We start from the raw sequence: 14,682 nt of genomic DNA, 5'->3' as shown, positions 1-14,682 counted from the left end.
AAAAAAAGAATATTAAGCTTATTAAGTCTGTAAAATTGATAGAAATGATGAATAAAATCTCTCGTTCTACACAAACTCGTGCAGTTACTGAGTTCACTGTTTGGGTTCATTGTACATCACCTTTAAGAAAACCATCAGCTGCCTTTGTGGAGCAGTTTTGTTGGTCCATATAAAGTATTTAGTCACTAAAAGGATAATTAAAGGATTACTGCAGTTATTTTTCTTCAGGCCTGTGTGTAGTGTCTTTGTGTGTCTGTAACTATCCTGCTGGTTGTATTTCAGGACTGGGTGGAGATGGGTGGGAACACTGTGCATCCACTAGTTACTAAATGAGTGTATGCCGCACACACACACACACACACACACACACACACACACACACACACACACACACACAGACCTGAGCAGACAGCAGTCGTCCCAGCAGGCCGAGGGGAAAGAACTGTTGATGGTTCCCTCCTCATACGGTTACCAAAAGCAGCTCTGCCAAAACAGAAATCAGAGCACAATGAGAGCCGGTTTTCGGAGCCGCACAGAGCCGACTGTGTGTCTTTAAGTGGTTGATTGTATCGTTGATGGTCCACCAGCTCTCCATGGTGATTACCACAGATTGCCAGGAACTCATGCGTGATGTTTCTTTTTTTTTTTTTGAGTACTCAAAAAAAAAAAAATAAGACAACTCTGTGTTTTGCCTTTGTTGTCTGGAAGATATACTTAATAGCATGCCTGTTAAGCTTGTGCAGCTGTAATTGTGTTTGCTGAGAATTGTTTCCTCCTCCTCTGTGTTATTGTTCTGAAGCTCGCAGCAGGAAGCCTGTGAAGCGGCGCTGGGTAGTTTTACTGGCGTTCCATCGCGTCAGGTGTGTTTTCGTGTCATCGTGTCCATCTTAAAGAGCCCGTCATGTTGATCCTCGGGCATTTAAGGGATTAGTTTGGAGATCTAGTACAGATTAGTCATAAGATAGTGGGACACGGATGATGAGACTGTTTGTCTGTCTGTGAGCAACTGTAGCCTAGTCTGCTGTACATGCACACGTTAAAGGGTCAGTTCACCCAAATGATGATAAGAAGTATTATTATTATTAGTATTATTTGCACATTGTCACTGAACTTCCGCAGCTTTACTTCATCATTATGAAATTAACATTAGCCACAGAAGAGGTGCAGATTTACAATCAATACTGAACCACAGACGGGTGAGACAACTACATAATTATACACTTTTTGTGAAGTATTCCTTATTCCGTCCTTCGCCATCTTAGGAAAAATATTCAGCTCACAGAACAGAACTGAAAGATGCACATCAGGAGGGGATTTAGAAGTGGGTATACTCCATTTACCTGCGTATAACCCTGCACTGCACCACTGGATGTTAGCATTAAGCTCGAGCATCACTGTGCTGCCTCGAAGAGCTGCTAGCATTGCAAACTTCATGGATAATTCAAAACAAACGATACAAATATGTCTTTTTTTTTGTTTCTTGTTATTTGGATGAACTGATCACAAATGCAACCAGAGCTGTTAAAGGACCAGTGTGTACTATATAGTGCACAACAGCTCCTATTTAGAGCCAGTGTTTGGTTTTAACATGGCGGACTCTGCCACTGTAGATAAAAACAGCTAATTTTAAAGGTAAACAAAACATAATAATTCTTATTTTCAGGTGATTTTACACTAATGAAAACATACCTATGAATATTAGACGCCAATAGATCCTCCTGAATGTCACACACAGGACCTTTAAATGTACTGTATCAGATTAAACATGCAGTTTCTGTCACGTGTTCACATTTCCAATGTTGTATGACAACTTTTGACATATGACAACTACAACAACAAAAGAATTTCACCTGTTTGGTTTTCACTGAGCGTGTCTCAGCGTGCATCACCTTGAGTTTCACTTAATGTTTTCTCAGTCTGCTCTCATCCATCACTGATTCCGGGAGATTAATTACTCCTTGAAAAATCTGTAATGATTCATGTTGGGGATGTCTGTCGGCATGCCTGTTTTATCTGTCTGGTCCATTCAACCGCTTTACTTTGACACTGTATATCAAACCTATGACCTTTCCATTATGGATGCTAGATCGGGGACATTATAGAACAGACACCACCATTACGTGGGAGTTGATTGAGGAGTTCTGCAATCAGGATTCTGCTCCTGAGAGCTTCGAGATCCCAGGAGGCTTTGAGACAGACAGCCAAACTGTCTGCTGATGATTCATATTTTAGTGCTCCATCATCCTTCCCCTCTGTCGTAGGGCTATCACTCATATCCTGCCACACACACACACACACACACACACAGACACTAAGACACACACAGACACAGACAAAAACAAGACGACACAAACATGTTTGTATGCATAGATGCAGAAATTCACACACATACACGGACACATTCCTGATCTGCAGAACTTTCTGGCTCAGTCTCTCTGGGTTCGCATTGCGTTGCCAAGCCAGCTGTGTGAACTGGGGAGAGGAGAGAGGGGGCGGTGATACAGGTGTTTGTGTGTGTGTGTGTGTGTGTGTGTGTGTGTGTGTGTGTGTGTGTGTGTGTGTGTGTGTGTGTGTGTGTGTGTTGTTTGCATGCTACAGAGCGAGTGAGACAAACAGACAGACAGAAATAAGTACACTCATTTCGGCCTCTGTGACTGATTTTTCAAATCTGTGTTTTCAGTGCGAAGTACACTGTAAAACCTAATGAGTTAGTTCAACTGGAAACAATTTAAGCATGAAAAATGATTTTGATTTTAGCACAAGTAAGTTAAGTATTTGTTAAGGTAGCTTGGGTAAATTAAGTTAATTTGACCAATTCCATTCAGTAAATTGAACTTAACTTATCTTTTTATATTTATTTGGACGCACACTTGAGTTAATAAACCTTACAGCACAGAGGTGCTAACATGTATTTAATGATATAAACTCAAGTTAAAGAAAATAAATCAGTGGAACAAACTGAAATTATATCACCAATAAGGTTATGTTAACTTCTTTTATTAAGATATGCTGTCAGGTTTGTACAGTGCATATGTATTTTCTGGAGGTGTGCGTTGGCGTGTGCGCGTGCTGTCTGGAATAACCTTCAATGTAAACAAAGCACAGAGAGGCCTGGTCCTGCTGGCAGGAAGGTTGTTTTGAGCTGGTGGGGAACGTCACTGTGGTTTCAACACACACAACGCTCTTCTTCAGACTCGCAGCCATGAATCTTCTCCACCTCACAGATAGGTGACCATTCTCCAGTTTGCTTTTCACACAATGTACACAATCAACACTGGACGCTTGTTCCGGCTTCGCTCACGTGAGCCGCACACCTCAGGCAAAAGGGTTATGTGAACTTGCTTTGACGTGATGATGGATGAGCCTGGCAGGTTCTGAACATGCCATCCAGACCTCAGAGTTCAATCCATAACGCAGCTCACTGCTCTGGAGCCTGGCTGCATCTGGTTTTAATGTGCAGAGACCCCCTGCCTTTTCTCCTCCCCTCATCACAATCTCTTTTTCTATGGAGATAGATGGTCCACCGCTGCCACCAATCACAACATCGCCTGAGCACGTTAGACAACTCATAATGGCTGCCTGCCTTATAATGTCTGTGATATTACTTATTATTACTGTGACACTGCACTTTAGATAAACTTATTTACTTTACCTTCTAACTTTGGGTCAACCCAAATGGAAAATCCTTTATTAAAGTTAGGGTAGGTCATATGTTTCAGAAGCATTTTTTAAATATTTGTTGTATGAAATTCTCTTTACTCCCGACAGAAATCAATAAATCAAAAGCTTTGCTTCATTCCGAACAAATTAAATGATCGGCTGGCAGCCAAAATGTATAGTTCCACCTGTACCTGCAACAGTTTGCACTGCTGAACAAAGCGAGACAAGAAACACAGAAGTAGAAAAAGGCTACAAACAAAAAGTGACACGTCAAACCAGAGTAAACATCCATGTTTGTGTGTGTGGGGCCGGGGCGGGGGTAGATTTGGAAGGACAGCTGGAGGGAAGGGGTGTGATTTTTACAGTTGGTCTCTCACTAGTTCCTCCAACGTTACCTACCCTCAAATAACAAAGCTCAAAGACCAAACCTGAAGAATCAAATCGGGCTAAACTAGCTGCAAGAATCTTCTTTATTTCACCAAAACATTTAGAAAAATACTTCAAACTCACAACGTTCCCATCAGCCTCGGCTTTACCTCGTGTTTAATGCTAATTACTAAATGTTAACATACTAACAAGCTGAACCAAGATCCCGAACATGGTAAACATTAAACCTTCTTAACATCATCATGTCATCGTGAGCCTGTTAGCATGGCCGCAGACTCTTGTTAACCAGAAAGTAAATAATTGGATAATCAAATAATAATTACATATTATTATCTTAATATCAAGGCTTTTAACTTCTCAGGTAAGACTCATGATTTCGGCCTACTATGTTTCTATTTAATGAATAAATCTGAATAATATTTGGCACACAGAGAGAGGGATGAAAGGGATGATTGTAGTTTTCCAGCTCTTATTTTTTGGCCATCAGATGATTTTAACTTTTTATTCATAATTTATTAAACAAAATCTGTTATATTCTGAACTTCCTCCTCAACAGTGTTTTAATAAAAATGCCATTTTGCCAGACAAACCATATTTGAAAGCTGGTTCTGATTGCAAACTCACGATGTTCTCCCCACTGGGTTCCAGTTTAATTTGTACCAGCTTAAGTCTTCTGTATTTTTTAAATTATGAACTCTACCCATGCACATGAATAAGCACGATGTGTCTCGTGGTGACAAAGTTTTCCACAATTTCAGCAGTTTTAAATCATTGTCACCGCTGAGCAGGCTGCACCCCCCGTGACCTCCTTACAGAGACCTCCCCGAGGCTCCACAGCTGTTGGCCTCGCATGCTAGCAGCTCATCCACTCTCAGCTGTAATCAGTGATTCACCTGCACGCCGCTTCCGCTGACATTTTCGCTTCCTCGCAGCTTTGTGTGAACAGTCAATAGGTAAACACGATGTGCTTAATGTGTAACAGTCACATACGTGGCTGACTGCATTTACTGCTTTAGCGTATGGATCTTTATGTGGATCTATATTTTGCAGAGATCATTAAAAAGCCATGAAACGTCATTTAAAAAAATCGACTTTGTGTGCAGACAGTCGATAGTCAGTCGCTGGTTTGGCGCACATGAGTCACAGATCTGTCAGACAAATACCAGGGAGGGAGTGTCAACAGTATCCAGCCTGAGAAATGAAACGTGGACAGAGATACAATCTGCGCTTTGTGTGACAGTGTGTCGATTCTCAGTGTTATTTATTGACTAAACAAGGTGTACAGTGGCCACAGGGAGAGCCAGGGCCTCAGCAGGGGAGCAAACACAGCCATGTGAGCGAGCGGAGGAAAGAAAAGGTCACTGCAGGGGTAGAGGACGAAGAGATAAGAGCTGTTTATGTTTCTTGTCCCATTCATCTCCATTGAGACGCATTCATCTCCACACTCGGAGAGAGAAAAGGCCCTGCCCTTTGCCCTCCTCTCTGCGGCTTTTAGAGCATAAACAAGTCCCACTCTCGGGCCCTGACGACAGCCCTGCCTGTTTGCTCAGTGTGTTTGCTCAGGAGTGTGTGGGTTTTTTTTTTTTTTTTTGTTGGTGTTAGCCGTGCAGGTAGCTCAAGGCACGAAATCAAATCCAACAATTAGAGATTAATGTCAACGTGACAGCAGCTCACCACAGTAACATAATATTTATTACCCTGCAATTACACCAAAGTGATTGAGTCCACGTCGTAGGAAGAACAAACAATCTGTGACTTCCTCCTCAGTGACACAGGGATTTATTCCGTCATATATTTTCACCGTAGAGCTTCCTTCTGCCCTGCGGAGAGTTTCATCTATCTGGCTGCTTGTGCTTCACGCAGAGTTCATGACTTGCCAGATTAAGAGCAGCTCCAGTGCTCTGCCACCAGGGAAGGTTGTGTTTCCCATGGTGCTTTGTGTTTGCCTTCTTGCCTGCAGGGATATAATGACAAGCGTGGACCACCCATGTCTGCTTTTGGCCTGAATGTTATTTAAGGAATTCCCCCGGCTTCAGCATGTGTGTGTGAGTGTGTGTGTGTGAGTGAAATAACCATAAGCCCTAGTTTATGTTTGCATGCTTAAGCCAATGTGATGAGCCTTTATTTTGAACGGTTGACATAAAGACTTAAAGTGATTACACTGTAATAACTGATAATTGATCACTTTTATTTCACAAAACAAACATTTATTCAACAGTTTATGTGAATATGAGCGTTGGGGTTTTTTATAAAATAGCTTTTTTTTCTCAAAATGTTTGATTAAGTGAGTCGGCACTGATCATAAATCACTCTGATCGGTCCTTATTTGTGTTTACAAATGAATGACTTTGAATGAAAGTCTGTAGTTTTAGCTACAAATGCAAAGATTGAAGCCAGGCAAGATGGATTCTTGTGATCCCCGAGTCCAGCTGCCTCACAAGATTATGACTTGGTCTTATGGAAGACTAAAGTTAGCTAATGTTAGCAAAAGTTGGATAAATATACGTCTCCACTTGTGCTTTCTTGCTAAATGTTCAATATTAGTGAAGCATTTAGCCTTGTCTCATAAGGTTTCATAGTAGACTGTTTTCATAATAGACTGTTTTAATATATTTTTGGGCTTTTTGCCTTTATTGGAGAGGACAGCTGAAGATTGACAGGAAAAGGGAGAGAGAGAGAGAGAGAGAGAGAGAGAGGATGACAGGTCAGATTCAAACCCAGCAAGGACTCAACCTTGGTACACAGGGCTACAGGGCGCCTCTGACTGTAACTCTTTATCCAGTAATGAATACTTAATTCACAACAGGAGGTATAATTATGGACAAATATGCTCTTATATCTGCTTACAGTGTGTTATAAATACCAAAGAAAGGGGGGGGTTGCAGTTTTGTTTTAAGAAAGCTGCTGTTGACCCGGAGTGAAATAACTGAAACAGTATGATCTGTGCATTCAGAGTCTCTGAGCCAGACTCTCCTCACTCACTGGGTACACGCAGTATTGTAGATCTATAATCATTCTCAGTGCCTCTGTCAAAAGCAATCAACATTACCCCCCCCCCCAACCACCACCACTCATTCCTTTCCCCTCTCTCTGCTTTGCAAGCGGAGGACCAGTCACAGGAGGTGCTGGGTGAACCGCCGGCTGCCCAGAAGATCTGCTGCATCTGACGACAAACTGCTTCCTGCCTCGGCCGGGTTCCAGAGGTACAAACTGCTTCTTTCCTGCAGCGTCAGTGAACGCCGGACATGTGTTTCCAACTTGTTGAGCATCCTGGGTGAGACGGTCCTGCACAGAAACTCAGGAAGCCGGGTTTATGGGAAAATGTGGTCTAAATTTAGAAAAGCGCTGGCATACGTAGAAGAACGTGAACAATAGCTACAGCGCCATTAAAGTGGAATAAATGCACAAAAAAGACTGGATGTTTGAGAGATTTTATTGGTATATATGATATAATATCTGCACACAGATCTATAAACTGGTTTAGGTTAGGTATCTCTCCAGATACAGATCTCTTTTTGTCCAGTGAGTCCAGGATTTACGTATATTTCCTGATACAAAAAATGAGAATAATTCAAATTCTGTGTCCTACTTTCACCTATTTATAAATGGTACTCATTGGTTTTCACATTTCAAAACAAAAATAAGTTGGCTGCAAAGTACACACTGACCCCACAACCCCCCACATCTTCGTTTTTCCATCCTCAGTCTGACATTACCTCTTCAGTGAAGTGCCGACCTCTGAACTCTCAGAGATGCACCTCTTTCCGCTGATCGGCGCTTCCTTCCTCGCTCTCTTCCTTCCCAGCCCAGGCCGGTCATGTGAAGTGGGTGGCCATATTAGGAGATTAGGCTCGCTGAGTTAACGTGCTGTCATTTCCAGCATATGTCAAAAAACTTCATACCTCCTGTTTGTCACCTGACAGTGGAAGAGCGCAGGGCGAGTTTCGAGCCCCGCTTTGCTGTTGCATTTATCACTGGAGGTGTCTGGAAAAGCCCTGCCAAGTAACAACATGAAAGGAAAGCAAATTCCTCACATTTTTTTTACATTTTCAGCCACTTGAACCCCTGCTGGAGAGCTAAATATCAGCGTCCAATCCAGAATCACTTAATGTCTTTGATGGAAATCTTTCGAAAAGTCTTCGACGAACTGTAAAATGATTAGAAACTGATTTTTGATGTCAGACTTGTGAGTCAGACTTGTCTGCTGTGACACACGCTGTTCTCTGCAGCCGCTGTCTGGCCTCTGCCTCGGGCCTCGGGGAGGATATTCTCCGCCACGTTCGTGCTCGAGCTGTTGCTCAACACAGCTGTGGGTAAACAGGCTGTGTTTAGATGTCCGTGTCTCAACTTGTACACACACACATTAACACTTGGACACATATATAAAGGCAACAAACCAAGACACATACGGAGTGGGCGTATTTGGAGTGCCACACCAAACGCTCTTGCCACAACTTGTTAGACTGAATGAAATTGCACTCTTCCACACATACAGCATAATAACATTCAGGGATGTGCAGCAGTGGGAAGATAAAATAAATAAATGTCATAAATGGCTCATTTACTCTTAATGTTTGTAGATTTTACGGTGAAAAACTGTCAAACCATGACAGTCAAAGGCTGTAAATTCTGATAGGTTGAAGTTTTCATTTTGTAAGTTATGGTCCCATTTAGAGTAAAACAGACCATAAAGCAGGGTATGCTTTAGGGCGGGGCTACCTTGTGATTGACAGCTCATTCTCAGTGAGTCTGTCCAGCTCAACGCACCAAACTCAGATCAAACTGTCAAACAGTGCTGATCAGATATGGATCCAGATTCTGTTGTTGACTATTTCTCTCCTCAGATCTGTTCACAAACACATTTTACTGTTTATCAGATCCTGTGTGAGCAGGCGAGCCGCCATTGTTTCCTGTTACGAATGGGTTGAAACAGCGCAGCCAATGAGAGCAGCTCAATGTCACCTCCACTGGCTCCAACAAACCATAATGCCAAACTCGAGCCTTCAAAGCGGTTCTCCATAAACCGATGGATGCACCGCGTTCCACTGTTTTCAGATAAGATAAAAGTAACGTAATAATTGCGTCATTTAATTTGAAAACATAATGTTACGTTACTGGTTACCGCAAAAAGTAGTGGAATTACAGTAATACTCCACACTGATGGTGAGACAAGAAAATAGTCCCTAAATTAAACTCCTCACAACCAAGGTCTGTGGATTATCAGAGGAACCGGGAAAAGAGACATTACTGTTGAGTTTTTTAAATATATTTGTGCCTCCTGGTTTTACTATATTGGAGAGAACTCTGACATCTCTACTGCTGATATCTCCAAAACTCAGCAACTCACACCAGAACAATCTAGATGGATGAACAGCGTGAGCATGTGGGGAGGAGAAATATATATTTTAGATCTTTTAGGGCTGAACTGTCCCTTTAATTACTGACTGATGAAACACACAGGCGGTTTGTCAGTGCGGGTGCTACAATGCAGTCTGATTCGAGCGTCGCAGCCCATGAAGTGTGACTCACAGGGGAAACAACGTGTTTGTTATCTTTGCTTTAATCTGCAGTTGATAGCAGATGGGTGGAGTCACCTCAGCACGTACCAGCTACAGAACATGAGTCACTGACAAGCATGCTACGTTTGGGTTTCAGATGCTTTCTATGTGATTTTCGGGCACTTATTACACACACAGTAGCAAACCATCTGGTATACCGACTTAAACGAGCCAAGATTATTCTGGAAATATTATTTAACCTGACTGGAACTCGATCCTCTGGTGTCTCGTCTAGACAAACCGCCGCAATTTAGTTTCCTAGAATTCATCCTGCAGTGATTAAGGGAGTAGGAGATGCTACTGTGGCCCTTTTTTTATTTTTTACACAGGATATGAAGGTTCAAACTTCAGCTTCAGGCTGGTTTTGGCAGCTGTGTGGGGCTGGACTGAGGTCACGTCCTAACCGCTGTCCCATCAGTCCACGTTGACCCCGACTGACCTGTGGGCGGCTTTAACAGGCAGCCAACAACAGCAGAGCGTACAGCTGCTGCCTCCTCACGCTGTCCGACAAGAGCGGCAAGTGGGGTAGGAAGCAGTGCCCCCCCAACCAGGCAACGGCGATATTTTCAGCTGTACCCGTTAGCCCCCGAGCATCCAAAGAGGGGAATTCATAATAAGATTTGTGCATATGTAAGCCATAAAGAGCCTTGAACGTTGTGGCAAGTGCAACTCTGCCGTTAAAAACTGGGGGCCCCCCGTTTGAGTTGGAGAGGAGGGATTTGGAACGGTGTGTTTCTATTCGCTGCTCCGCTCGCTGCACAGCCAACTGGTCCATTATCCCCGATCCACTTTCACAGGCCGCTTTTATCCCTCACAAAGCCCGAAAATACCGCAAAAGAAAATGGGACGGGGCGGAGTTCAAACGACAGCTCGAGTTTTATGTTCAATGGAATTAGAAATGACTTTTTAAATGCCACTCTGTGTGCACTGCCCTACTGTAAGAACTCTGTTAATGAGTTTAATGTGCAGTTGTTGGCGTGGGATGTTCATTTTTCTTCTTTGACTGATTAAAAAGTAGAAGTGATTTATAGCTGCAGTGGGAGTCTGGGTTGTTCTGTCATGTGGGCGTCTTATTATGATTTTAGTCCCCCTCATTTGCGTCAGCGCTGACTGTATTTACCATCTTGTTGAATGTATTGTGCTGCTGCTGAAATATTGCATTTTCAGTGGTAACTTGAAGATACTTCAACTTGCAGCGCTCCAGGCCGCTGACTGACAGATTGAGAGTTATCATGGCACTTGAGGTTTGAGATGAGAGGTTTATGTAATCAGCACATTCCCTCCATCGTTCTCATGAGACTACTACGGCATTTTCCTTTGAGGGGAAATGTTGAAAAATGACCTTGAAGGCATTCCTGTGTCAGTGTGTGGTGAGTTACATCACGATAGAAAAGAGGTAAAGTTCATGGCTGTTCTGGTAGTTTACCTGGTAGAGCTGGTGCCACATATACCAGGAGTCCTTGCTGTGTATCATTCCCCCTCTCTCTCTCTCTCCCTTCTTTCCGGTCACTCGCAAGCTGTCTGTATCAAATAAAGGCAATAAAAGCCCCAAAAAATATTTAAAAAAGAAAGAAAAGAGATAAAGTTTAAGGTATGAATATAGAAATGTAGATTTGATGTGCGTCTGCTCATCGGGAGGTCAACAGTCAAGGGTCACCGCTTGAAAAAATGCTGCATGAATGTTGAATTATATGTTTTCCTGTAGACAAATTTCACATTTTTGCTTGTGCAGCTGAAAAATTATAGAAATTAGTCAGAAATTATACAAGTAATTGCATAACACGACATAACGTGTTGCACTTTTACACATTTGACAATATTTAAATGGGTATAAAACGGGACTTGAAGTACACATTCAGTCAAAGGTTGCCCTTATTATACGAGGACTAAACCCTTTGTTTTAAATATCTGTGTGTTTATTGAAAAGTCTGTTCAAACATTGGAAACATTGGTAGATAACTGACAAAAAAACCCCATAAAAGATCAATCAGTGTTCATTTTTGTCTATTTGGTTTTGATTTGATTCCTGTTTTATTTTATAATTTTCCACCTTTTATCTTGTTCTGCTTCATTTCCTGTCTTTGTCTCTTTTCCCTCCAGTTTTGATTGTTTGCCACACCTTGATTATTTCCACCTGTGTCTGGTTCCTGTGTAGTTTCCCTTGTTTCTTGGTAGTTTTGGTTTTGCTCTTAGTTTTGTCCTTAGCTGTTCCTGGTTGTTTTTCCTCATGTTTCCCTGTTTTTTTTTTTTTCTTTACCTGGACTTATACCTGTTTACCTGTCTACCTGTTCCTGCACCTACCTGTAAGTTTTATTCAATAAATCTCTGAAGTCATCCTGCTGTCTGATTTAAATACACATTTCTGGAGAAACTGACAAAAGCTGAAAGTCTAAATAATTTACTTGATGTTGCCTGTTCATAGAGTACCCAGTAGAAGATCAGAAGATTAATATGTTGGCATAGAGCTGATTAGATCCATCCCCAGTTACTGAATTAATACCAGTATTATGTTCAGTTTCTCATGTTTAAAACAAACCAAATGTCATGAAAATCGGTTCTGAATTAAGCGAGTTACAGTAGATTTTGAAGTGAAGTCTGAATCTCTCAGTATTGTTAACTGACCTCCGTAATATGGCGACCACGCAGACACATACAGAGGCAGCATACATGAGTTATCTATGTTTCTATATCTGTGGTTTAAGGGGTCAGATTCAGACACAATTTTTCTAATTTAGCTTCTTGTCCCTGTAAACCAACTCTCGTTCTCAACCTGCCTGCTGCATGTAATCACACTAAATCAGCAGGCAACTGTATAATATGCCTTGACAGTTGTATTGAGGCGCGTTGCACAGTGTTTAGACTGACTTTTGGAGGACTTCATTTGCATCCTTCTATGTAATTTGAAGTCCTCATGAACATTTTTGTGGACGGCAGTAAGGGAAGTGGTGGCACTTATCTCCAGTGGTGGTCTCACCTCAATCCCAGAGCCTTGTGTGTCTTTTAAAGCTTTTGAAACAACTGTGAATGTTTTGCTCACACTCTTTTTCTCAGCATTTCACCTAAAATAATGCAATTGTAAGAATAAAAAGGAATTTGCAATGTTGATATTTAACTTTAATTTTTATGGATTTTAATTCATAGTCATGCTAATAAGTGCATGAAACTCTGACATAATCAATATTTTTGTGATTTTTTTTTTCATTTGAAGGGTTTTTGTAGCATATTGAAACAGGTGTGCTTTGACTAGCTTTCAGTTCAATAGAGTGCTAAAGGGATGACTTATATTTGTCCTATCTTTCAACAAAAATCCAATGCACGTTTAGTTCAGCCAGATAATCTTTTTGAAGCACAAATGCGATCGCCACAAGTAAAGAGCTAATGTTAGAGGATGTAAACAAACTAGACATTGGACCGGAGCAGTGAGGAGATCTCCGTGTTCTGGCATGATGACGTTTAATGTCACCAACAACATCTGTAGTTGTAGACTAATCGGTCTTCAACCAGTTCAAACCTTTTCCCAAATTTGACCAATCATTGTAGTTTCCTGTGCAAAAAACGTTGAGCCACCAAACTCCCTTCCTTACTTGTAGTTGTGCAGATGCAGACACGTGCAACCCTCTGTCCAAAGAGTGTGATTTTATTCCCACTGAAACAAGTTGCTAGCTATTTTTGTAAATGGCTTCATACAAACATAATTCAAAATAATGACTAAAAACATTGCAAGTTTTTGAGAAAAGCTGCTGTGAAATCAGGTGTTTTAGGCTCCAACAATCCCCAAAAATCCTGGAAGGGACTGGACTCAAGACTTGAGACTTGTGACTTGGTCGTGATTAACATATAATATCTAATTTGTTTAATGAGTACAGAAACTGAACTGTAAAAAACATCATGTTGTGGTTTTATGGGGCGTTATCGCTGCACTTATTTCCTGGAATCCAGGCTTGCTGTTTCACCCTGTTTCCACTCTTTGTGCTAAGCTAAGCTACCCTGTCTCCTGCATGGCTCCAGCTTGATATTTAATGGACTGAGAAAAGAGCGATATCAGTCGTCTCATCTGAGCCTTGGCACTACTCCATGAACTGCTGCTGAGATTTCTGCACAGCACAGATGTGAGTTGAGTTTAATTGGTCAAAACTATAAATTGGGGGGGGCAGAAATCCACCATTGAGCCAAATGCTACTCAAAGCTTGTTCCCAGGTGTTTGCATTTAAATCTGTTGGTATTTGCATTCACAGGATGGACCGGGGGAGACTTTTTGCATTTTCGCCGGCACTCCCGCACTAAAAGAGACGCAACAGGAAACTGTTGAGTCAAGGGATTTGTGAAGGACACATTCTTGCTCCCTCAGCACTGAGAGGCCATAAACATAATGAAGATTTACAACTGATGCTGCTGATGGATATATATAAAACCATCACTCTTCCACTGCCAAGACACAGAGCTCTCCTCCTTAGGGTACGGTTGAGTGAGATGATAGCTGTATCTTGTACGCAGTGATTTATCTGGACCGAGCTGACAGCGTGATAATTGATAAAGAAGCAAGCGGAGAGCACAGAGATCATCTGGTCTTTGCTTTTTCTTCTGGTGCACAATGTCTTCCCAACCTTTTTTGTAGGATGTACTCCTCACAGCTCAAGAATCCCTTCATCAACAGCACCATTTATTATCCAAATGTTTTCATTTGAATTAATTTCTCACTTGTTATTGAACTATTAATCAAATAAAAACTGGTATAATAATCAGGTGTATGACCTATAAAAGATGGACGTTGTGTCTCCACTTCCTCCCACTGTACAATAATAAAGCCGTGATATCCAACTTTTGTCATGAAAAGCAGACATCCGGAGCTGGAGCAGTGTTCGCGGTTTGACATTTTGGGAAACGCGCTAATCTGCTTTTCATGACCAGAGTTGGGCGAGAGGATTGCTAAACATATGAAGCTACAGTCAGCAGCCGGGTAGCTCAGCTGAACGACTAGCCGAGCTCTGACTGGGAGTATTGACTTCCTGGAGTCTTGTTGTCACTGTGAGGTTGCTAGGCAACCAACGCAGACTCCAGGTAGTTAGCAGCGAAGAAA

General features: G+C 41.9%; 1 long non-coding RNA gene across 1 annotated transcript; it reads left to right on the top strand.

Moving 5' to 3' along the window:
* Nucleotides 1–11,844: 11,844 nt before the first annotated feature.
* LOC127376245 (uncharacterized) lies at nucleotides 11,845–14,402 on the top strand. The gene is made up of 3 exons (XR_007887496.1): nucleotides 11,845–11,908; nucleotides 13,614–13,714; nucleotides 13,841–14,402. It is a non-coding gene; the product is annotated as an uncharacterized LOC127376245 (long non-coding RNA).
* The last annotated feature ends 280 nt before the right edge of the window (nucleotides 14,403–14,682 follow it).

Source organism: Dicentrarchus labrax, unplaced genomic scaffold, assembly GCF_905237075.1.
Source record: "Dicentrarchus labrax unplaced genomic scaffold, dlabrax2021, whole genome shotgun sequence".
Lineage (NCBI taxonomy): Eukaryota > Metazoa > Chordata > Actinopteri > Moronidae > Dicentrarchus > Dicentrarchus labrax.
This window is presented reverse-complemented; position numbering and strand designations above follow the sequence as displayed.